Below are 23174 nucleotides of genomic sequence, written 5' to 3'. Positions count from 1 at the left end.
CTCATCCAGAACTTACCTGTCATTTACTGGAACTGCACGTTTCACTTCGGGTCGGCGCCATATCTCCGGCATTCCGAACCCCGGCCCCTAAGGGGAAAAAGACAATGAACATTATTATTAAGCTTGGACTTTTGAACTTGCAACAGAACTTTTACAGAGCCTTACCTGAACAGTCAAGCTTACCTGAACCCCCATCAATCCTCAATCCAGTGAAGTAACTGGGTTTCAACGCGCCCCTGCATCACAAGCAGGATGAAGAGCTCATCCTTCCTGACCCTAAGGTGAGACTTCACGGGGAATCGTGGAAGGGTATCGTGGAGGGTTGGAAGAGAGCGGAAGGCTTGAGCATAACTCAGCCAGTAGGTAATACTCCCTTTCACGCACAGGGGAATATTCCTGCGAGCCGGAGAAGCCAGAGTAGAGGGGCCCTTCCTGTCCATCTTCAGAGTCCTGCGCTTCACCATTGAAGAAGCATCAGCACTCGAAGCCAGACCTGCGCCTCCGTGGGAATCAGGTGAGCGTTACAGAACGTGAAGCCAACCCACAATTTCCCACCCGGGCGCTATGGAGACTTCCGAGACTGACCAGCTGGCCCAGCTTTTGGGGGAATTACAGGCAGAGGTGCACTCAGCCCGCCAGGAGACTAACGCTCTCAAAAGAGAACTGATCTTATCCAAGGAAAGAACAGATGACCTAGCCAAAAGGTTATTACAGGCCCAGGCAGGTCACACTCCTTTACCTAATTCCGGAGACATGTCCACATCAATGGGTTTGAGTAACCCGGTACAAATTAATCTACCTGGACACATGCCTTTGGCCCCGCCTGAACGTTTTGCGGGGGATCCCAAGAAATATGCCGTCTTTATGAACCAATGTCGTTTACACTTTCTATGCAGACCCGGAGCCTTCCCTAACGATCAGACCAAGCTAGCGTTTATACTATCTTACCTCAGTGGCAGTGCTGCCGATTGGTCTATTCCATTGGTAAATCAGGATGATCCCATTCTCCAGAATTTTCATGGCTTCCAGGCCAGCATGGAAAGATTGTTCGCTCGACACTCTCAAGGACAGGCCCTTGATAACGAACTGCTATCCTTACGACAAGGTAATCAGGATCTTCTGTCCTACATTGCCACTTTTAACAGACTGGTTGTGGAAACTGGATGGCCAGAAAACAAAAGGATCACATTGTTTCATCGAGGCATGCGCGGAGAGCTTAAGGATGTTCTACCTCAGATAGTAAACCCACCCCAGATCTGCGCAGACTACATAGACTTGGTGGTTCAACTTGATCACAGACTTCAAAATAGAAAAGCAGATCGGTTCAAGTATGAAAACCGAGTACCGATCAAAACCCACGCTAACTCCAAGAGTACCGACGTATCTGAACCTATGCAAATCGCTGGTGTTAAAGGACCATTAACGCAGAAAGAACGAGAGAGAAGGCAGCAAATGCAACTTTGTCTGTATTGCAGGACTTCCGGTCACTTTCTTCGAAATTGTCCAGTTAAACCACTTAAGAAGGTGGTTGGAGCTACTGATAATGAATTATTGACACCTGATTCGGGAAACTACCTAGCCCGACAAGCGTAGGGGTCTGCTTGCCGAGCTTGAAAACTAACACTTTGACCTCGCATTTTGTCATGCCAATGGTGCTCATGGACCCAAAACAGCCTCAGCAGTTGCATGCTATAAAAGCATACATCGACAGTGGAGCTATTGGAAATTACATAGACCGTGAATTGGCTTCCAGGATTAAGCTTCCTCTCCGCCCGAAAGTAACCCAAGATGTCATTACTACAGTAGATGGAACCGAAATAGCCTCAGGGCCAGTAACGCATTCTACTGTTGAAGTGACTCTGGTGGGTCAGGATGGACATCGGGAAGCAATCGTGTTTGATGTGATCAAGGCCCCACAATTTCAAGTAATTCTTGGAATTCCTTGGTTAGAAACACATAATCCCAGAATTGACTGGCGAGCAAAGAAGATAAGTTTTCCTGATTGTGAACCAACTTGTTATCCAAGAAATCCAGCTATGGGTCTAGCCTCAGCAACTTCCACCCCTGTACAGCTACCGTCAGAATACCAAGAATTCCAAGACGTTTTTCAGAAAGAACAGGCTAACACGTTACCTCCCCATCGGTCTTATGATTGCCAAATCGATCTGGTACCCAATGCTCAACTACCTTGTAGTAGGATTTATGCTCTTACGGAACCTGAGAACCTGCATTTGCGTCAGTATTTAGATCAGTACCTAGCCAATGGTTTTATTCGCCCGTCCAAGTCTCCTGTCTCTTCAGCTCTGTTCTCCGTGCCGAAAAAAGAAGGCGACCTTAGAACGTGTATAGACTATCGCGCCCTAAATCAAATAACGATTAAGAATCGTTATCCTCTGCCCTTGATCCCTGAGCTTATCGACCAGGTGAAAGACGCTTGTGTGTACACCAAGTTAGATCTCCGAGGGGCTTATCACCTGGTGCGCATAAAAGAAGGCGACGAATGGAAGACTGCATTCCGCACCAAATTTGGGCTCTTCGAATATCAGGTGATGCGCTTCGGGTTGTGCAATGCACCTGCCGCCTTTCAGTACTTTATGAATGATGTTCTTCGGGAATTTATCGATGTCTGTGTCATTGTTTACATTGACGACATCATGGTGTACTCCTCTTCAGAATCTGATCACAGAAAACATGTTAGGGCAGTTCTTGAGAAATTGCGCCAGCACAGACTATTTGCAAAACTCGAAAAATGTGTTTTTCATACCACAGAAGTTGAGTTTCTCGGATTCATCCTGACACCTCAAGGAGTCCGAATGGACTCGCGAAAGGTGGACGCCATCCTCAAATGGCCATCTCCTAGCTCGGTGAAGGGTGTTCAGAGCATGCTCGGCTTTGCCAATTTCTATAGAAGATTCATCCCGGAATTTTCCCGAACAGCCCAACCCATCACTGCTCTCCTAAAGAAAAACAAACGCTTCGAATGGACTCTTGAAGCCGAACAAGCCTTCCAGGACCTGAAAACCAAATTCACCTCTGCACCTGTACTGAAACACCCGCACCCAGATCTCCCGTACATAGTGGAAACTGATGCATCCAGTTCGGCCATGGGAGCTGTCCTGTCGCAAAGAGACCCAAAAACTAACCAACTACACCCAGTGGCCTTTTGGTCCAGAAAATGTTCTCCTCCTGAAATCAACTACGCAATTACCGATAAAGAGTTACTGGCCATCAAATCTGCTTTCAAGGCTTGGCGTCACTACCTTCTCGGGGCAAGACACACCATTACCGTTATTACGGACCACAGAAACTTACAGTATTTAAAGACGGCCAAAGCTCAATCTTCACGACAACTCCGATGGGCTCTATTCTTTGCGGAATTTGATTTTGTAATTACCTATCGCCCTGGCTTCAAGAATGGAAAAGCGGACGCCTTATCCCGGATTGGCATGGAAGAACCTAATTCAAGCTTAGAACCTGTGCCCATCATACCTGAGCAAAGAATCTTAGGCTTAACTTCATTGCACACTATTGAGGACATCCAAACGCAAGTAAAACAACTTCTAGACTCTTCAACCTTACTGGAATGGAGTCAGAAGGGTCCTCATTACACCGTTAAGGATGACTTACCCTACTTCCAGGAGCGGTTGTTTCTGCCAAGTAAAGAATTGCAAGAACTTGTTATTGCCCATCATCATGAATCTTTAATGGAAGGACACCCTGGTATCGCTAAAACGGAGGAAAAAATCAAACGTCACTTCTGGTGGCCTTCTTGGAGAAAAGACATAGTCTTTTGTTCTGTCTTGCGGAATTTGCGCCCAAAACAAGGCTCAAAAGAAAAGGCCAGGCGGCCTACTTCAACCCTTGGATATTCCTCCGGCACCATGGCACACCCTGTCAATGGACTTTATGACCGACCTGCCTCCTAGTGCTGGTTACAACACAATCCTTGTAATTGTGGACCTATTCACCAAAATGGCCCACTTTATCCCTTTAAAGGGTTTGCCTTCTGCTTCCACATTGGCCAAGGAATTCCTGGAGAATATAGTTCGCGTCCATGGTTTCCATTCCATATTAGTCTCGGATCGTGGAAGTCAATTTATCTCCCATTTTTGGAAGAAGTGTTGCCAACTAGCACAAATAGATGTGCGGTTATCCACCAGCCACCACCCCCAGGCCGACGGACAAACCGAGAGAACCAATCAGACTCTCGAGCAATATCTTAGGTGCATGTTACACCAATCCTAGTTAAATTGGAAAGACATCCTTTGGATCGCAGAATATGCATACAACAATTCAGTGCATTCTGGAACCGGACAAACCCCCTTTTATACTTTGTATGGTCACCATCCTCGGACCTCTGATCTAGATCCACCTCTGACCCTGGAAATGCCCGCAGTAAATCATCTGCATTCCACAATAACCCGAGCCTTCAAAGAAGCTGCAACTCATTTACAGCAAGCCAAGAAAAAGTATAAAGAAAACGCAGATTTGCACCGAAGTAAAACTCCTCCTTACCAAGTAGGAGACCAGGTATGGCTAGCAACTAAACATTTATCCCTCAAGGGCCCGCGAACCTTCAATCCCAGATTCATAGGACCTTATCCCATCAAGGCTATAATCAACCCAGTGGCCTTTAAACTGGATCTACCGTCCAACATGCGTATACATCCAGTTTTTCATGCATCACTTTTGAAGCCCGTACAACCAGGAACCCAATTGTCCAAGCCTCCAGATCCAGTTCAAATTGAAGGGGAATTAGAATTCGAAGTTAAAGACATTTTAGACTCTAAGGTGGTGAAGTCGAAACTCTTCTATCTTGTTGACTGGAAGGGATATGGGCCTCAGGAGAGATCGTGGGAGCCTAGTAACCATGTCCACGCACCTCGATTAGTACAAAGGTTTCACCGGAGATTTCCGAACAAGCCAAAACCCCCGGAGGGAAGAACCTTGAGAGGGGCCTTGAGGGGGGGGGGGGTACTGTCATGATGCCTACCTCCAAGGAGCCAGGTCCGACCCAGCAACCCCAGAGGCAGGCATCATTTCCCCCAAGGGAGTGCCAGCGGGCCCAAGCTGGGGCCCTTTGGACGCAGTCCTGGCGCCTTAGGCGCCAGGCTCATAAAGCTAGACATGTGTTCAAGTGTTTTAATGTGCACTTACCTGATGCAGACCATGCTGCCACATCCAGGCCCTCTTGAGGCCTGAATGGAACTACTTTACCTGTGGGACTACTTTCCACCCGGGTGTGGTCGGGGAAGGATACATACCTGATCGGAGGAAGGATACACACTTGGAACTTCTTCCAAAGCTATTTAAACCACACCCGATCAGCAACTCACGCTTCGCGTTGTTCTGCTCCTCGCAGCTGGACGCTCACCGTGTCAGCTCCTGCATCTGGACCTCAGCCACGCCTGTCAGTATCCTGGGTCACCTGCAAAGGGAGACAAAAGACCTTACCTGCTAAATCAGCACCACAGAGACATCACACGACGATCCTGAAAAGGAAGACATTTTTAAAAGCATTTCGCTACGATCGCTGCAGCGCTGCATTTCACTCACCTTTCCTGGACGCCACCATCTTCAGCAGCGATCATCCGGATCCACAGCCACTTCCCAGAGCCTAAAGAGAAAGACAAGAACAAGGTGAGAGAAGGAAGGGAATAGGAAAAGCTCAGTTTCCTTCTAAGTCTTACCTGTTGGGTCATTTTCATTTCGGGTCTTGCCGCTTCCAGGCATCCGGACCCCGGTCCCTATGGGGAAAAAAGACAAAGACATTGAATGAGCGATTGCAAAGACATTACCCGAGCGCTCATCCAGAACTTACCTGTCATTTACTGGAACTGCAAGTTTCACTTCGGGTCGGCGCCATATCTGCGGCATTCCGAACCCCGGCCCTTAAGGGGAAAAAGACAATGAACATTATTATTAAGCTTGGACTTTTGAACTTGCAACAGAACTTTTACAGAGCCTTACCTGAACAGTCAAGCTTACCTGAACTCCCATCAATCCTCAATCCAGTGAAGTAACTGGGTTTCAAAGCGCCCCTCCATCAGAAGCAGGATGGAGAGCTCATCCTTCCTGACCCTAAGGTGAGACTTCACGGGGAATCGTGGAAGGGTATCGTGGAGGGTTGGAAGAGAGCGGGAGGCTTGAGCATAACTCAGTCAGTAGGTAATACTCCCTTTTCACGCACAAGGGAATATTCCTGCGAGCCGGAGAAGCCAGAGTAGAGGGGCCCTTCCTGTCCATCTTCAGAGTCCTGCGCTTCACCATTGAAGAAGCATCAGCACTCGAAGCCAGACCTGCGCCTCCGTGGTTATCAGGTGAGCGTTACAGTTCCTCTCTGACCTACTATCCGAGGTCCAACTTGGGTCCTTCCTTTCCTCTATCTCACTCTCTACCTGTGGTGTTCCCCAGGGGTCTAACCTCTCTCCCTGGCTGTTCAACCAATACCTGGCACCTCTCGCCCACTGCATTGCCGCTCTCTGCTCCAACTTTCAGTGCTATACGGATGACACTCAGCTCTTCTTCAAGCTCCCCTCAGCCACCTCTTCTCCTTCTCTCATCTCTGACTATCTGTCTGCTATCCAGGAGTTGTATGCCAACAATCTCTGCCTTAATGCCAGTAAGATGGAGATTCTCCTCATCGGCGCACCTGTACCCTCCTTTCCTTTCTGGCTGGACTCCCTTGGCCCTCTTCCTGCTCCCACCTGTGAGGCTAAGAAACCTCGGGTCATCTTCTCCTCACATCTCTAAAGTCTCTTAGAAGTCAAACTACCAACTGCACCTCCTCAGAGGTAATCTTCCTTTCCTCTCCTTCCCCCAGAAGCTCACTGTCTCTAGAGCTCTGGTTCTCTCTAGAGAGGAGTACTGCAACAGCCTCTTTCTAAATGTCTCTGCTTCGACTCTCTGCCTTCTGCAACTCATCCAGAACAGAACTGCAAGACTTGCCCTTGGCGTCAAGTCCAGGGATCATATCTCTACAGCACTGAAATCTCTGCACTGGCTCCCAGTGGCTGCAAGCATTAAGTTTAAGACCCTCTGCATTGTCCACAAGGCCTTCTGGGGCCTGGGTCCTCAATACCTCCAACTCTCTCATCGTAAATACCTTCCTACTCAAACTCTTCACTCCTCCAACTCCCTCAGGGTTAGTCGCTTCTCCAAGCAACGAGTTGGTGGTAGATCTCTTTCTTTGGCTGGGGCCCCCCTCTGGAACAGCCTCCCTGCCTCTCTGAAACTTGAAGAGGACCATCTCCGGTTCCGGAAGCACCTCAAGACCCTCCTCTTTGCTTCTGCTTTCTCTCTTCCTCGCCCTTGCTGATTTCCTGTCTGATACTGCACTGGTCACCTGGATACCCTGTGATTCGGGCCAAGTCCCTGCCCACCCAGTTGCAAACCCACACTACCTCCCGGCCACCCTTGCACTTGGGTCGGTATCTGTAACCCTACAGTTCCCCCTACCTGCACTTTTAGATACCTGCTGTCTGCACTTACCCTTGCACCTGCCACCTGCTGGCCGCACTTCTTGTTATTGTTTTGATCCCATGTACATCACTGTCCCCTCCCATTTCCCCTGGCACTTTCCCCCTGCCCCTTCCCGGCACTCGTGCGATCTCAATGTCATTTGCCCTAGTAAGATTGTTATCTCTGTCCTCTCTCTGTCCCCTTCCTTGCCGCGCCTTGAAACACTTGTGTATAGGGGTGTTACAAATACCATATCACATCATATAATCCCTGTTTCTCAGTAAATATACTATTGTCTACAGAAGGAGAAAGAGGAGCCGAGGGCATTGTGCCCTCCCCTACATGCTGATTAAGCATCCACTCTTTCTCAGGCGGGTCTTATCTCTTGCTCTCATACATTTTCAATAGCTCTAAAATAACTCATCTTTTTTGTAACTTCTTCCCTGTGTACACAGCATGTTAGTATGTTGGCATATGTTGCAATACTGTTCTTGATAGGGATCCCTTTTGCGGCCAAGGCATGAAGATTTTGTCAGCTGTGCCTCTTATCCATTCGTCATGATATTTCCTAATCTTAGGTGTGTACCTCAGTAATATTTTGCTCAAGTGTAGAAGAGGAGTGTCCTGCATGATGACAGGTCGTTTTTAACTGTCAATACTTATCAGACCTTTTATTTTGCTATTACTTTAATACCTTTCTACGATCGTCTTTTTTAAGTCTCTCTAGAAAAAAGTATCTCATCTCCATTTTGCCCCATTTTGGAGTGTGAAACACATCCTTCTTTGGCCTTGCCTCAGGAATCCCTATTAATATCTCGACTTGGTGTGTGATGCATTCCCTTCTATATCCTTGAGAATAGGTATCGAGGCAATCTTTCGCTCTTAAACAAATCCCGTTACTGTTTCCCGCACTATGTATATTTCCACATGCAACACAAACCCTCCCCTTTAATTTGCCACTTTTAATGTTCTACCTATGTACGTTGCTCAGCTCGAGCCCTTCACTATCAACTCTTCCCCAATAAACCACTTTGCCTTCAGCTAGTGGGGCACCGTGGGGGTCAACAGGAATTTCTTCAAAGAGGTAACTGCCGACAGTCTCGATTTACACGTGTGATTCTTCCGCTCTCCACAGGAAACTCTGCAATCTTCTGGGTGATGGTGGAAGACATCAAACATCTGAGAGTCTGGATATGAACCATCTGTACTGCTACCAAATGTGCAAGAGCAGAATGGGATTACCACAATAAATTAACTCGGGCCCAAATAACCGGACATACTTAAGGAATATGGCAAAATACTACATAATTATCAGTTCAATAAAGAAGTACGGAAACCTGGCAAACAAATAGATTGTAGTTCACACACTCTAAATGCATTTCAGTTTCACAAAAGATTGTATACCTCATTATACGTCAGCTATGATGTCATCCTATGTGGCTAACATAAAAAAACTACTGGGTGGAGTGATTAGTTAAGGGAAACGTATACATATAGTTTATATGAATGTTAGTATCATTATTGAAATCCCCTCATTTGTTAGGCATGCCTTGGACTACTTCTAACTTGTAAAATACAGATAATAATGCAATAGCAGCAGCAGATAGGCCCATGCAACCATGTATTATCCACCATTACATGGGCACTTATGATTGGTTGACACTCTCTTCCAACCTTGGACATAAGGCTCATTAGCAGCACGTAAACAACGAAACCCGGGTGCAAGGAAACGTCACACAACTGCCTTTCTTAGATAATTAGCCTAACATCTCTCATCAGTTATGCCCTAAGCCAAGGTGTCTTTGTAGTTGACCTTGCTGACTGTTCTATTCCTCTGAACTTTAAAGGCAGTGAAAGTAAATTGCTATCTTCGCCTGGAGCTTCATGAATAGGCCTTGTATTCCAGTCCTGAATCACATGTGAGGACACCATGATTTTGTCCATGCTGTCCTTTTATTTAGTGCTATTTGATTCAATTATATTGGGTGCTATTACTCTCCTTGGTCTCTGTATGCACTTTCCATGTTTTTATTGTATAATACTTGGCACTCACAATTATTCACTCCTTTACTCTAAGAGAAATATGTCTTACGTACATGACTTATCCTCTTCGACTCATTTTGAGTCTTCCAGTTGCTTCTTGCTGTGGCATCCTTGATTCTGAGCCAACCAAATATCCTTTGTTCTTGCACAAATCTGTATTCCTGTGCCTGTCAGCACTGCAGCCTTGGTTTTCCTTCTCAATGCTTCTTGCTTACTATTATATGATGCTGATGCCATTTTCTCAATATGGCTGCATTACTAGCGCTCTATTTCCTACTTTAGCAAGCTTCAATGTTGTTTTATATATCTTGCGTTTTTGTGTATATACATCGATTACATCTCTTATTACTTATCTTCTTAGTGTATAAGATTTTCCTTTCCATTCGCGTATATGTTTCCTTTGTTGCTTCAATTACGTCTTTATTCTTTAGCTATCCATACATCAGGTTTAGTGCGCCCACATATCTTCTATCTTTAGTGGCGTCACTTTTCATCTGTCTGATTTTATTTATAGTTCTTCTATATCCAATGGTGTCTGCAAGCTAATTTCTACCGCATCAGTTCAAGGGTACATTCGATACGGTTGTCTGAGCTCATAACGTCTCTCATACCTTCAATGTGGTATTGGGATGATACCAGGTGTCATGCACAGTGTTTTCTTGTTGTTCTTCCAATATGACAGAGGTGATGGGTGGGCTCTATAAATGATGTGTACATCGGCCTCTCTACAGATGACTACTGTAAACACGCATTCTAAGACATTGACATTTCCCTGTCAATCGATACCAAAGGCGGGAGCTGGCATCTAGTTAACACAGTGCACATGAAAGGGTGTTGAAGGTTTCCTGTCTCCATTGTTAGCCTCTGCTGCCAGGCCACTTGTGGGCCTGTTTGAAGTACATTCTATTTGTATGTTAACTATGGAAATCGATGTCACCAGCTGCGGGGCTCCAAAAAAGGACAGGCTGGATTCATGGGGCCTTTGACAGTTAATAAGGCTGGCCATGGCAGGGGACAGTTTGGTCCTCCCCCTTCTGGAGATGCCTTATGTACTCCACCTGTCAGATCCCAACTAAATATGACAGGGGGACTACGCCTGTAGGCTGGGTCCACCCAGAGTAACGTGTCTATGCATATGTCATGCGGTTAAAATCGGAAAATATGTGCGGATTAGCCCCACACATTTTCCAGAGATTGATCTACCATCATTCAATTTAATTTCAAATTTCAAAAAAGCCCAGGCGAGCGCACTCCCACCGTGCGTATGGTCGAATTCCTCACAGCCTTTGCTGTACCAGTTAGTTATATACTTAGTTAAGGAAGTGGTGAGGCACACATTTATGAAACACAATTAATATTCTTACGCAGAAAACATAGTACCAGGAGAACATTTTTGGGGCAGTTTGTGAGAAACAAGACATTTTCAAGAACATTGGGCCAGTAAAATAAAACTCCCAGCTGCATAGCACACTTAAGGCCCCTATTTTGAAAACCTGGTGGAACAAGAGCTGCCCCATTTTTGTATTTAGCCCTAATGGCAGCCCATTGGCGATCACCAGCCTGGCCAAAGATTGTTCACAAGGTGGATTACCTGACATACTAGAGGGCAGGGCCAGTGCAAGGAATTTTGCAACCCTAGGCAAACTGGCAGATTGGCACCCCCCACTCCGGGTCCTAACCCTTTTTAACCAACTGTCCCAACTGTCTGTTACCACTCGTCACCAGGAGAGAGAGGCTTTTTAGAATCTTCCAACTGCCAACAGGTATTAAGGTGCCATTTTTGCCTATTTTCAGTTAAGATTAGCATTATGTGCAAGAATGTGAAATTAGCAGACTCAATGTGTTAAAACATTTGTATCGTATTTAGTTTGTAGAGATCACCCTGATGAAGGACTGATGTCCGAAACACATTGGCGATGTTGTCCTCTGTAATATAATTAAAGCAAAAAAAGATTAAAAGGAAGATTTCCATTTAACAATTGTTGTTTTGACGGTTATTGTTTATTTGTTAATGTATATCAAACAAGAAATGTTATAAATTCCCACTAGTACTATTTTCTAACCCCAGTGGGTTCAACAGGTCTGATGAATGTTTCACCAGACAACTCTTTTTGATCCGGGACCATATGGGAGCAAGCCCAGGCTCAGCCAGGAAGGCCCAGAACGCGGGCGTGAGGCTAGAACACACAGCAACAGATGGGGGCCAGCTTAATCCACCACTGCAGATGGCGAGATGATAGGGCAGGCCGCCGGAGAGGGCATTAATTGCCCATCATTCACCAGCAAGCGCACTCTCAAAGAGCCAAACAAATATTAACTAGATAATATCATGCTTCAAATTTCTTACGTTAGAAACAGAAATAAGAAAGTAAGACTGCCTGAAGGGAGACCTCATGGTATCACTACATATTATCTGCACCAAAAATATCGCCCTCTATATGGTCGTCTGGAACGCCCATAGGTGATATTTTTTGGGGGATAATTTTGGGGGGTTTTGGGAGCATGGGTTGCGGGGGTGTCCCCCGCGCCTTTAAAAATAATGCAGGGGTTGTGGGGGTGGCCCCCATAGGTTCCATATCGTTGCAAAAATATGGTGATATTTTTGTATGGTGATATTTTTGTATGGCAATATTTTTGCAGGGGATATTAACACACGGAACCGACCTCAGTCCATGTTCTACTGCACTCCATTGCAGTGCCTTGGTGATGAAGTGGTGCCGATAATAGATCCAGGAGGGCCTCTTTTTTTCCAATGGCATGTTAGCAAAATGTGCATTCTGGCATGCTTGCTGCAACCACGTTTGGTGTAGAGGTGACCTGGTAGATTGAAGTTATGAAGTATAATGGGCGCTTTTCCAACAGTCTCTTGTCACCATTAATGCCGGAGGGACTGGTTATGAATTGGATAAAACTGATCGATACTGAGAAAGACCCATCTTCCTCACAAGGGAAACAGATCTGAGCAGCTACAGGGCAGAGGCCTTCTACACATAGCAAGCATAAAGCAGTGGAAGATGTCCTCCCTGCAGCATGCAATTCTCATTACTCTGGTAGCACAGTATTTCACAGACTGGGTGAGGTGCTGTACTGCCATGGAGAGGCCGAGAGTACATCTGGACCAAAACCTGCAGCAAACGGTGGGACTGGAGAGAAACCCGTCACTGGCTGTTGCTAGAATATAAAGTAGAAGTAGCAGTGGGGGCCGTATGAAGATATGGCTGAACGACCCATCATACATACATGCATGTAGCAGCAAATGTAAGTGTGGAAAGTGCCTACTGGGTGACATTTTAATATGGGCAGTGTTTGGGTGTGTGGCAGGCAGCATACGCTTGGCACAAGTACCCCAGTGGATGTTGTACATTTCACAAAATCAGTGGTTCACAGAGCACCAAAAGTATATCAGGTATCCTATACATCAGACAAAAACATGCATGTTCCACTTCTTTGCATGTATGTGCAAGATTTATCATGCTATGAAATGACTAAACCACATTCTGCACTTCTGCTGCCAAATGACCGCAGATCATCATGACAGTCCCCTTCTTCAAGTCCTGAATTTTTAGTTAAACACATATTACATGCTGGGACTTGTAGTTCCATCTTTTGAATTCAGAGCATTATCCCAAGCATGCAAACTGTGGTTGGCTTGGCTGAAAAGCTAGGAACGGATTATGGTGACTATAACGGCAATTATGTAGAACATTGCCTCTGGATGTACTTAACAGAAACATAAAAACAGAAACCCGAAAAGAATTGAAGCACAGTGAAATGCTTCCTCTTTTCCCATCACATGCTAGTGCCCAAGTCCCTTCCAAACCATTCCTCTGCATACTGCTTCCTCTTTTCCCATCACATGCTAGTGCCCAAGTCCCTTCCAAAACATTCCTCTGCATACTGCAGCTCCATTTTGCTGTCACTTTTTAAGGGGAATTTTCACATTCTGATTCTTTGGCAACTGGGTGATGTATGAGGGTGAAACCCCCACATTGATGTTACATCGTCAATTTCTGCTCTTGATCACTTCATCAATCCAGCGGCCTTTCTTCTTTCTACAGAGCACTTTTAAAAAAGCTTTTGGGCTGGAATAGACGCCCCCAGGCTTGCTTAAGCTACTTCTCCCTGCTGGGCACAGAGCTCTGAAGCATTGAAATATTGTGACAACCTTTCATTCGGAGATGCCCGCCCGAGAATAGACTATTTTATATGAGGGGCACCTCTATGAGGCACAAGCTCATGCCATAATAGGCACATCAAATGAACCTATTTGGCAAGCCTGGTCATGGCATGCTGGTTGGGGTAGAGAAAATGGCAGGGTGGGTAGTCCTTCTTTTATGTTTCAGCCATCCTTGTTTTCATCTTGAAAATATGGTCACCCTACTCTGACAGGGATGCTATCAGCACAAAACTCTGTACCTCTGCCAGGGACGCTATCAGGAGCAAATCAAGCCTTCTCCCAGGACTACTTTCAGTGCCAACTCAGTACCTCTGCCAGCGCTACTATCAGTACCAACTCAGTGCCTCTGCAAGGGCCACTATCAGCACCAACTCAGAGCCCTTGCCAGGACCACTATCGGCACCTGCTCAGTGCCTCAGCCAGGGCCATTATCAGCACCAACTTATTATCTCTGACAGGACCACTATCAGCTACAAATGAAAGCCTCTGGCAGTGCCGCTATCAGTGCCAGCTCAGGGCCTCTGCCAATGCCAATGTCAGCAGCAACTCAGTGCCTCTTCCTGGTTCACTATTAGCACCAACTCAGTGCCTCTGTCAGGGCTGATAGGAACACCAACTCAGGGCCTCTGCCTGGGTCACTTATTTATCAGCACCACCTCAGTGCCTCTGCCTGGGTCACTATCAGCACTGCCCCAGTGCTACTAGGACTGGAAGTCAGCTTGTCTGTGGTTTAAGATGCCATTTTGCTCCAGGAAGCTTTGGGGGTGCATTGAAAACTGATGTGCAAAGGTGCAGGTATTTGGAAGGCATCACAGCCATCCAAGGTTTGTGGAAGGCATGGAGAGGAGTATGACAGTATCAAGAAGGATTCAAATGCAATACGTAGAGCACAGAGAGGAAGATGAGGGAGAGGACCTGGGTGAGAGGAGAGACAGAAGAATGAGATGTGACAGAGTGTAAGCAGAAAAAGGAGAGTGGGGAGGTCAAAGGTGGTGAAGGGGACAGCAAGTAGTTCTTCAATAAGCAGGCTGTTGAGAGGTACTAGCCCCCCAAACTGAATGCAGATAACATAATAGGCTGTTCAATGGTTCGATTATTGCAAAAATCAGAATCATAGCATTTTCTTTTATGATAAAAAGTACATGTTGGGCAACATATTTTCTAGGTTCAGAATGACTAAGGAAGTGGGGGGTGTCTCGGGTATTACACGCACTTCATGAATATGTAAAAATATAATCTGAAAACTAGATAGAAAATGAGTTATGTACAAAAGTAGCTTGGTTTGCCGTTTGGTAGAGTGGCTGAATATCTAGGCTGAATAAGACTTAGACATTTCAAAATAGATGCCAAAATACAAAATGGCTTCAGAAGCAGGTGTCAAAAGTCCTTAGTCATGCGGATAATGAAAAGTTATTTGGCAGATGTTCACTGTAGATAAGTATATCTGGGGTGGTATATTTAGAAATGTTGGCAGGGAAAGCAGACAATGATTGATAGTAAATCAGATATGTGCATGGGAAAGCTACCAATTACACAGAACAGCTGCTTACCTAGCAGAAAATAAGATGAACTCATGAAGTTTCTCACAGTATAAGCTGGCAAGTAAATTTGGCAGGCCTCGAGGAGTGGATAAGAGCTGGTTCTTGGCAGGCAATAATGGATGTGTAATGGTGTTTGAGTTTGAGGCAAGCTTATCAGATCTTGTGTCAGTCAACCCACGCTTGCCAAGATGAGCTAATGTGGGCTTTGTGATTGACAAGCAAGCCAACCAATCAAAGACAAGAAGGGCTTATATTAAAACAGTATGTCATTGAGCAAAAATGTATAAATGCAAGCTGACTGAAGCAGCTCTGTGTGCCTTCCAGTTATCTCTTGAATCTGTATTAAAGATGGCTGTGAAGTTGACCTGTGTGTCCGTTTCCTGCTTTGTCTTGTCTCCAGTGCCTGATCTACAGATGTCAAGGTTGATGAGTAGAACGCCCCTCTTTACAAGTCGACCTCAGGAAATCGACTGGGTTGCCTGATGCAAAGGGCGACTGAAGGTGCTGGCCATCCTCAGGAACTGATTATTTCACAAATGTCATCAACAGAGTGTTGGCATTGGGGGGGTGTGTGTGTGTGTGTGTGTGTGTGTGTGTGTGTGTGTGTGTACGTGTGTACACACACACAAGGAGGCCATGGGTCGTGATTACACAGATTTCAGAGGGATGAGTCTCACCAAGCACAGGGAAACCACCAGACCTCGTCAAGGCTCTGTGAGTGGGACCATATGGAAGCCAGTGCACGCTCAGCCAGGTACGACCAGTACATGCGGGTTTGGCCAGCAGAACACACAGCAACAGATGGAGGCCAGCATCATCCACCACTGCAGATGGTGATATGATAGGGCAAGCCGCAGGTGAGGGCCTTAATCCCCCATCATTCACCGGCATAGCAAACGCACTCTGTATCCCATTCCTGACAAAAGTGGGTTACAAAAATCATTCAGTCACTGACCTGCTGCTTCTGCTGGGCTAGGGCGGGCACACAGAGCACTACCAGTGTCCTCTCCTTGGACGGTCACCCGTCTTCACTGCCGGGCAGCTGCGTGCCGTTGTTCTGTCAGTCTTATTGAATGAACATAACTGTTGTCTCTCTGAGTGGCCAGCAGCCAGGGCCTCCGGTAGCGCTGTTAGGCAGGCAGAGGAAGGCTGCCAGTAGACACAGGGCCACCTGACCAGAGACCCGACTGGTTCAGTTCAGAATGTTCGCATGAGCCGAGGTCACGTGCAGTGCTTGCAATGCGCAGGTGCACCATGCGCAGCCTGAGAGGCCCTGCGCACTGCACAGTGCCGCCTACCACGCCCATAATCACACACCGCCACATGAACTTCACTGGGTCTGATGCAGTCAGACGGACAGTGCTGACTGTTGAGTGCTGTGGCGCCGTCACACACAGCCAGACTGAGGGATGGCGTGGATGGGGAAATATTTAAATATATTGTTATAATATAAATAAATGTATTTGAAAAAAGTGCCCACTGACATCCGTGGCACCAGCACAGTATTTGCCACTCTCTAAGGTCTCTCATACAGGCAAGCGTCTAACCTTGCCGAGTGCTTTCCACCTGCTTCAGCTGAGTGGGCGGCTCACTCCTGTTCTCCTCTCCAGAATTGACATGCCAAAGTAATTACCTCTGCTAACCTACAAATGCATTCAAGTAAAGAGTGTTTTTCTGCCATATCTCATGTCTGGAAAGAGGATGTGAGGGAACTATCACCAAACAGAGCTAGGAGTGGCGGTAGAAAAACTACTGACAGCCACAGCCACTAATACCCTGTCACTTTCAGTGACTCGAGCACCGGTTTCTGCCACGCTCTTAAATTAATTCATGCATGCAGGTGAAGGCATGACAGGGGCAGAGATATGCCTACTGTATGCAAAGAGATAGAGAGAGAGAGAGAGAGAGAGAGAGAGAGAGAGAGAGTAAAATCCAGCCTCTATATTAAAATAATGTGCATGTAAGAGAAAGTGATTTCATTTGCCCTTATTATGAAAATGTCCAAAACATGATGGAGAAACTGCATCTTGTGAACATGGTAGACAAGATATGCATGCGAAGTAGTGAGGACGCATCTGGGATGAAGGGGTGGTATAGTCAGGACACATAGGTTAGTAGTAAGGGGCAGAAAAAAATTACCTTGCAACTAGGGTGACAAAAATCCTTGCACTGGCCCTGTTTCCAAATGTGTTTAAAAATGCATTTCAATCCCTGTTTAGGGGGTGGGAATTTAAATGGTACAGATGTGGTTCACACTTCATCAGCCCTAGCAGAATTACCAATGGCGAGGGATCTTGGGAATCGTTGGTCAGTCCATCTTGAGCACCTCAAGGTCTAGGCCTCTACGCTAGTTCTTCCCTTTGCTTAAATGATAAAACCCTAGAGCTTGCTGGGAAATTTACAAAAATTATCTGGACATCGATTTCTACCACATGAGCACGCGTGTTTACTGCATGCACTATTCCCAGAATGCCACATGTGGTAAATATCTCATGAAACTATAATTAGGTGGATGGCAAAAACTGGCGTTGTGTGAAATACTATCTGTGTTTACAGTGATCTCCATGTTTATTATGAGGGCATGCATCTTGAGCCGTCTTAAGTTCATTTTTCAGGAACTCGGTGTGTCGTTTATGGGGATGTGGGGAATGAACTCCTGAACCAGTACTTTACCACCAACCAAGTATTACCCAGCCTGCAGATATGCCTGAGGGGTGGAAATAGATTGCCAGAGAAAGGTCCACCTGCCAGAAACCATTAAAACCCCTTTACACTAGTGTATCCCTTACACCAGGCTATCCAGTGGTGTGAGGGCACCAGAAGTCAGTGTGTGGGATTGGATATCTGCTGGTGAAGTGGTGAGGTGGAGCCTTAAAAATAGCTAATTTTAAGGGAAGTAGAGCAGTGTTGGTGGGGTTTCATGGGTAGGTAATTCACTGAAAAACAAGTCATAGTACAGCAGCGTTTAGGGTGAATTCACCTGCGAATAATTTCCCTTTGAGCCAGGTCTGGGGTTCAGTGGACTATTGCATCCACTACAGGAGACTGTGTTTGATCTCATGGACACAGGTTCGAATCCTGGCAGGTCCGCTCATCCTTTCAAGGGAGATCGACTACCATTAAGTTGGTTAACAGTAAATAGCTGTTGTCTGTCAATAGCGCCAAGATGCCCCTTCCGGGGTTCAACAAATCATGTTATGTTATCTACCCCTACGCTAGGACATGGGTTAGTAGTCTTCACTGTTCGTTTTGTGCCAATGGTTTAGTGAAATTTGGGATTGAGCTAGTCCAAATAGAAGATTTACCTTAGAAATGAGTTGCTATACAAAGGGTACGACCCACTAGGACTAAATTAGGCTGGTTCACTGGCTCAGAGTAGCCTATAGGGCAATGACAATGGCCGAAGTACACACCCAACATTCTAGTGTAGGCCATTTTTCTGGCCATTTTTTTTTTTTACCAATGTGGGCCAGTTAGGTGAGTTACTTCACTGTGCAGCTAGTTTTGATCAGTGTCACTGACCAAATATTCTTTAAAATAAGCACTTGGCAACATGTTTTGCCAAAAACCGTTCCCTTGTGTACTACTCACAAAGTCTGTCACAAAAGGAATGAATTGTCATTTGCGACTTAGGGTCACTTTTTCATTGGCACCACAGCCAACTTTATGCCCCATGTCGACCCTTGTTCACACACACAAAATTGGTCCCCGTTTGCAATTTGCAGTTAATTGATAGAGTACAAGGAGACACATTGAAGGATATATGTGTGGCAAATAGTATATTGTATTGTAAAGCACTCTAGCCCAGAAATATTGATGGAAACGACTTGCTTCACAATGCGCTCCATCATCCATCTAACTTGAATTGGCCTAAAAAAACATCTTATAACGTTGCCCCACCAGCCAGGAGAGAAGTTGGACACACTTTTCCTCTCAGTGTCTAAAAATAGTGTCATTCGATGTTTTGGCACATACACGAAAGAATGATAAAAAAAAAATATACGCCAAAATGTACATAATTTCTGTGGCGTGTTAATGATTAACAGTTTTATTTCATCCGTGTTGACTTAGTGGGAGAGTGACAAGGAACAGAGCGTGAGGGTGGCATTGCCCTGCGTTGGCGGCCTCGCCAAGACACGCCGGCTCCCGGGGTTTACTTTCCTCCGCTTCCCGCATTCTGATTCGGGAAGGCCCCCGGCCTCCAACCGTCACCGCCGGCAGGGCGGCCGCGCAGAGCGCAGGTAAGGCGGCGCCGGAGGGATGGATGGATGGCTGGGGAGGGAGGCGACGCGGGAACCCTCGGACTGCGCCGTCCGCTCTGCCCTGGGCGGCGCGGTGCTGAGGCGAGTTGCGCAGAGACAGGCAGCGCAGCTTTAGGATGAGGGGCGCGCGCGCACCCGCTTAACCGCGGGAGAACTCCCCGTTGAATTGTTTGCGAATTTTTCGCGCTTTTTTAGAGAACACGTGGATGATAAGAGGAGCGCTTTCTGTGGTGTCGTTATGCAAGCATTTACACAGAAAACACATGATTTATATTGATGTATCTTTTGGACCATTATGAGTATCTTTAGTACCGTTCCTCGGATATAATGAACAGAATTTTCTCTTCTTTCCAGCCATATTTTTCTGTTTTTTCCTATCCTCTGGCTCCCGCATTCCCACCCCCCTGCACAGACACACTCTCTTCCATTCATCCTCAGGCTAAGTGTTTAATAATAAAACATATTATTTACAACACTTTTAAGAGCAATTTTTTTGCCAGAATGCCCTGAGTACATAGCAGAGGTCTGCAACCTTTGGCTCTCCAGATGTTTTATACTACAAATCTCATGATCACTCCCCTTTGACTGTGCTAGCTGCTGATTGGAGATGTAGTACAAAGCATTTGGGGAGCCTAAGGTTTCAGACCCAGGCCATGCTATATAGTGTTAACTCCTGACGAATCCAAAAAAAAAGGCTAAGAAATTTTAAGAAACCGATTGGTCTAATACCTTGACCAAGGCCACAAGTGTATTGCACACCTACCGCCCTTTGCCCAAAAATTGAACAAGCCCATCAAGTACCTATTAAAATTTCCGAAAAAGAAAATCCCCTCTATTTTTTTGAGAGCAAAGCTCAACGTCCTAAAAACAAATGAAATCTTGGGAATATGGAATAAGACTGACGAAATGTCCTGCCATTTCGGTTTAGATCCACTCTCGATCGAAAACCTGAAGCACCTCATCCTCAAATGCCCGGCTCTTGTATCGAACAGAAAATCCCACATAGCTCATTTACGCTCTCATTTTTGTACATTGGATGAGGACTACTGGTGGGCGTATTTGATGGATGGTCAAAATCGAAAACCAGTAATTGCTGTTGGTAACATTTTGGAGAGCTTGGAGTTAAACCTTTTCCATCACAAATACACCCCATCATTTTGAGGTCAGGATCTAAGGACCTAACTAATTAAAAGAGTAAGAAGAAACTTTTTAAAGGCACACAAAAATAAATAAACTCAATTGGTATATTACGGAGCACAATTTTTGTAAAAACTGGTAAAACACAGTTGAATACAAATTTTAAAAAAAGTAAAAAAAATAAAATAGTGTTAAGTTAACTTAATTTGTAAAGTGCAAATATTACCCCCAAACGGCATCTAGGTGCTGACGCATGGAAAACAGTTAACAACTGTCCACTCAATGCTAAAGCGGGTCTAGGGTTACTTGTTTTCTTGTGCAAAGTAGACTTGGCTAGCAGCCCAGGCTGGAATGCTCCCATAGGTGGCAGGGCCAATACAAATTTGCATATGGCAGGTCTCCATCTGTAATGAAGGAGACAAGAAAAAAAATAATGAAATTGAAGTGGCCCAGAGTAATGCCCGTGGTTATGATTTATTTCATTATTATTACTTTCATTGTTCATTACTTTTTGATGTCATTTGTGAGTTTCCATAAGTGGGTGGCTGTATGCCCAGAAGTTTATTCCTTGCCCGCTGTGCCTAGGGACACAAGCAGCACCTTTCTGATGATGTTATGCTACACATACTTATAGAGCGCACGCTTGCCCAAAGGCATCTTGGCGCTAAAAACCAGTACAGATAGTACCAATATCCAAGCCTAAAACAAGAAAGTTTTCACTTGGGGCCGAAACAGATAATTATTTTCTTCACCCCTAAGAGATAGTGGAAAATTGTTCCACAATTAGGATGCAGCGATTGAGAAGGCTCGTCCACCAACCCCGGACAACTGATATTGGGGGACAGCAAATAACCAAGCATCCTGAGAGCGGAAAGGTTGCCCCGGGACATAAGGAACAAACTTCTCACATAGATTTTCGATTTTCAGGCCCGTGACCATAAAAAGCCCAGTGAACAATACACAGGGACTTAAACTCGACTCTCTTGGCAAATGGGAGCCAGTGGAGAGGCCCAAGCACCAGCGAAATATGAAACCCATAAGAGGGCCCAGAAGCGGCACATGCAGCAGAATTTTGAAGGAGCTGTAACCGACATATAAGAAAAGGTTGGCCTAAAAAGAGAGAGTTACAGTAGTCAATACGGCTTAAGACAAGAGAGGCAATCACCAAAGCCTCTGGATGCACCTTGAGACAGGGAAGTACACTTCGAAGAACCCTAATATGATATGATATGATGGGTTATTTATAACATGCTTAATACCCAGAGGTTTCTAAGTACAGACCCGGGAATTGAACCTGTGTTGCTCTGTGTCACTTTGCTTGCAAGGCGAGCACACTGTCCCTAAACTATCCTCCCGAGATGGTAATAACCAGCCTGTCAAATATTACTGACCGGAGTTCCACAGAGAGTGATGTAGAAATATTAAAGCCCAGGTTCTTGACCACTGAAACGGGAATAGGAGGGGACCACCTGAGCAGGTGGCCAAAAAGAGGGAGTCCCCAAAGAGGAACCAGAAGAGGGGCCAACCACCAGGACCTCCATCTTGTCTGCATTAAGTTTAAACTAGTTGTCACTCATCCAGAAGCCCAAAAAGTGTGACAGCACCTCAGATTGAGTGAGGTGAGAGGAAGATAAAATATGTTCTCAAGCTACTTGCATTTCTGTGCAGAGGGGACATGGCCTTGCTGTTTGGGCATGTCAGCTGGCATTGGTGGCACGACAACTACCGATTTGCATAGGGCTGGTCCCCTGCTGTTGGTGGGAAGCCGGGCAAACAAATAATCGTGCACTGTGTGAAGAGCACTTCCAATGTTGAAAATGATGTAAAGGATTTACCTCAATTACATTTGATGTGTACTGTACTCTCTAAACAGGCAGCTTTTCCAATCTCTCTCGTCCCCTCTCGTTTTCACTTCTCCATTTCCTCACTCTGATTGTCTGTTCTCCCTTTCTCTGTCCATCTCCACCTTCACTTTTCCATCCTGTCCTCCTCTTATTTCACTATGAGTCCAACCCTTTCCCAGTGTATCACTTCCCCTCTTCCCTTATGTATTCACTTTCTCTGTGGCCTCTCTATTCCCTCCTGCTCCCACCCTGAGTGGTTAACAATTACACATTGTATTTAAAGTGCTTTTATTACCCAGAGAGTACCAGAAAGTAAGTGCTATAAAGTGCACATTTTCCCCAGTTTATGCAAAGAAAATCCTAATTTTATTAAAAGCACATTTAGGCCCTCTGCCCCTGCTTCTCGTGCCTGTGATGTGGCACCTGTTAGGAGAACAGAGATATTTATTTTTTCTCTCACTGGAAATATGTTTGTGGTTAATATTTGGAGCCCCTAACCGCCCAATAAGAATGTTCATTCCTGTAGATGGTGTTTTTGGTACCACATTAGTCTTGCTTGCAACCCTGTATTTTCAGCTTTCAGCTATCCAAAACTAAGCATTGTTTGTCACCACATCCATATTCGTCTTTTGCACTTTCGCAGGTTGAACACCTAATATAGCTATCAGAACATGTATAGCTAGCCACAACTATGCTTTGCACAGACTGA

Source organism: Ambystoma mexicanum, chromosome 7q (genome assembly GCF_040938575.1).
Source record: "Ambystoma mexicanum isolate Mex_15411 chromosome 7q, UKY_AmexF1_1, whole genome shotgun sequence".
Lineage (NCBI taxonomy): Eukaryota > Metazoa > Chordata > Amphibia > Caudata > Ambystomatidae > Ambystoma > Ambystoma mexicanum.
The sequence above is the reverse complement of the archived record's forward strand: the minus strand, read 5'-3'. Positions refer to the sequence as shown.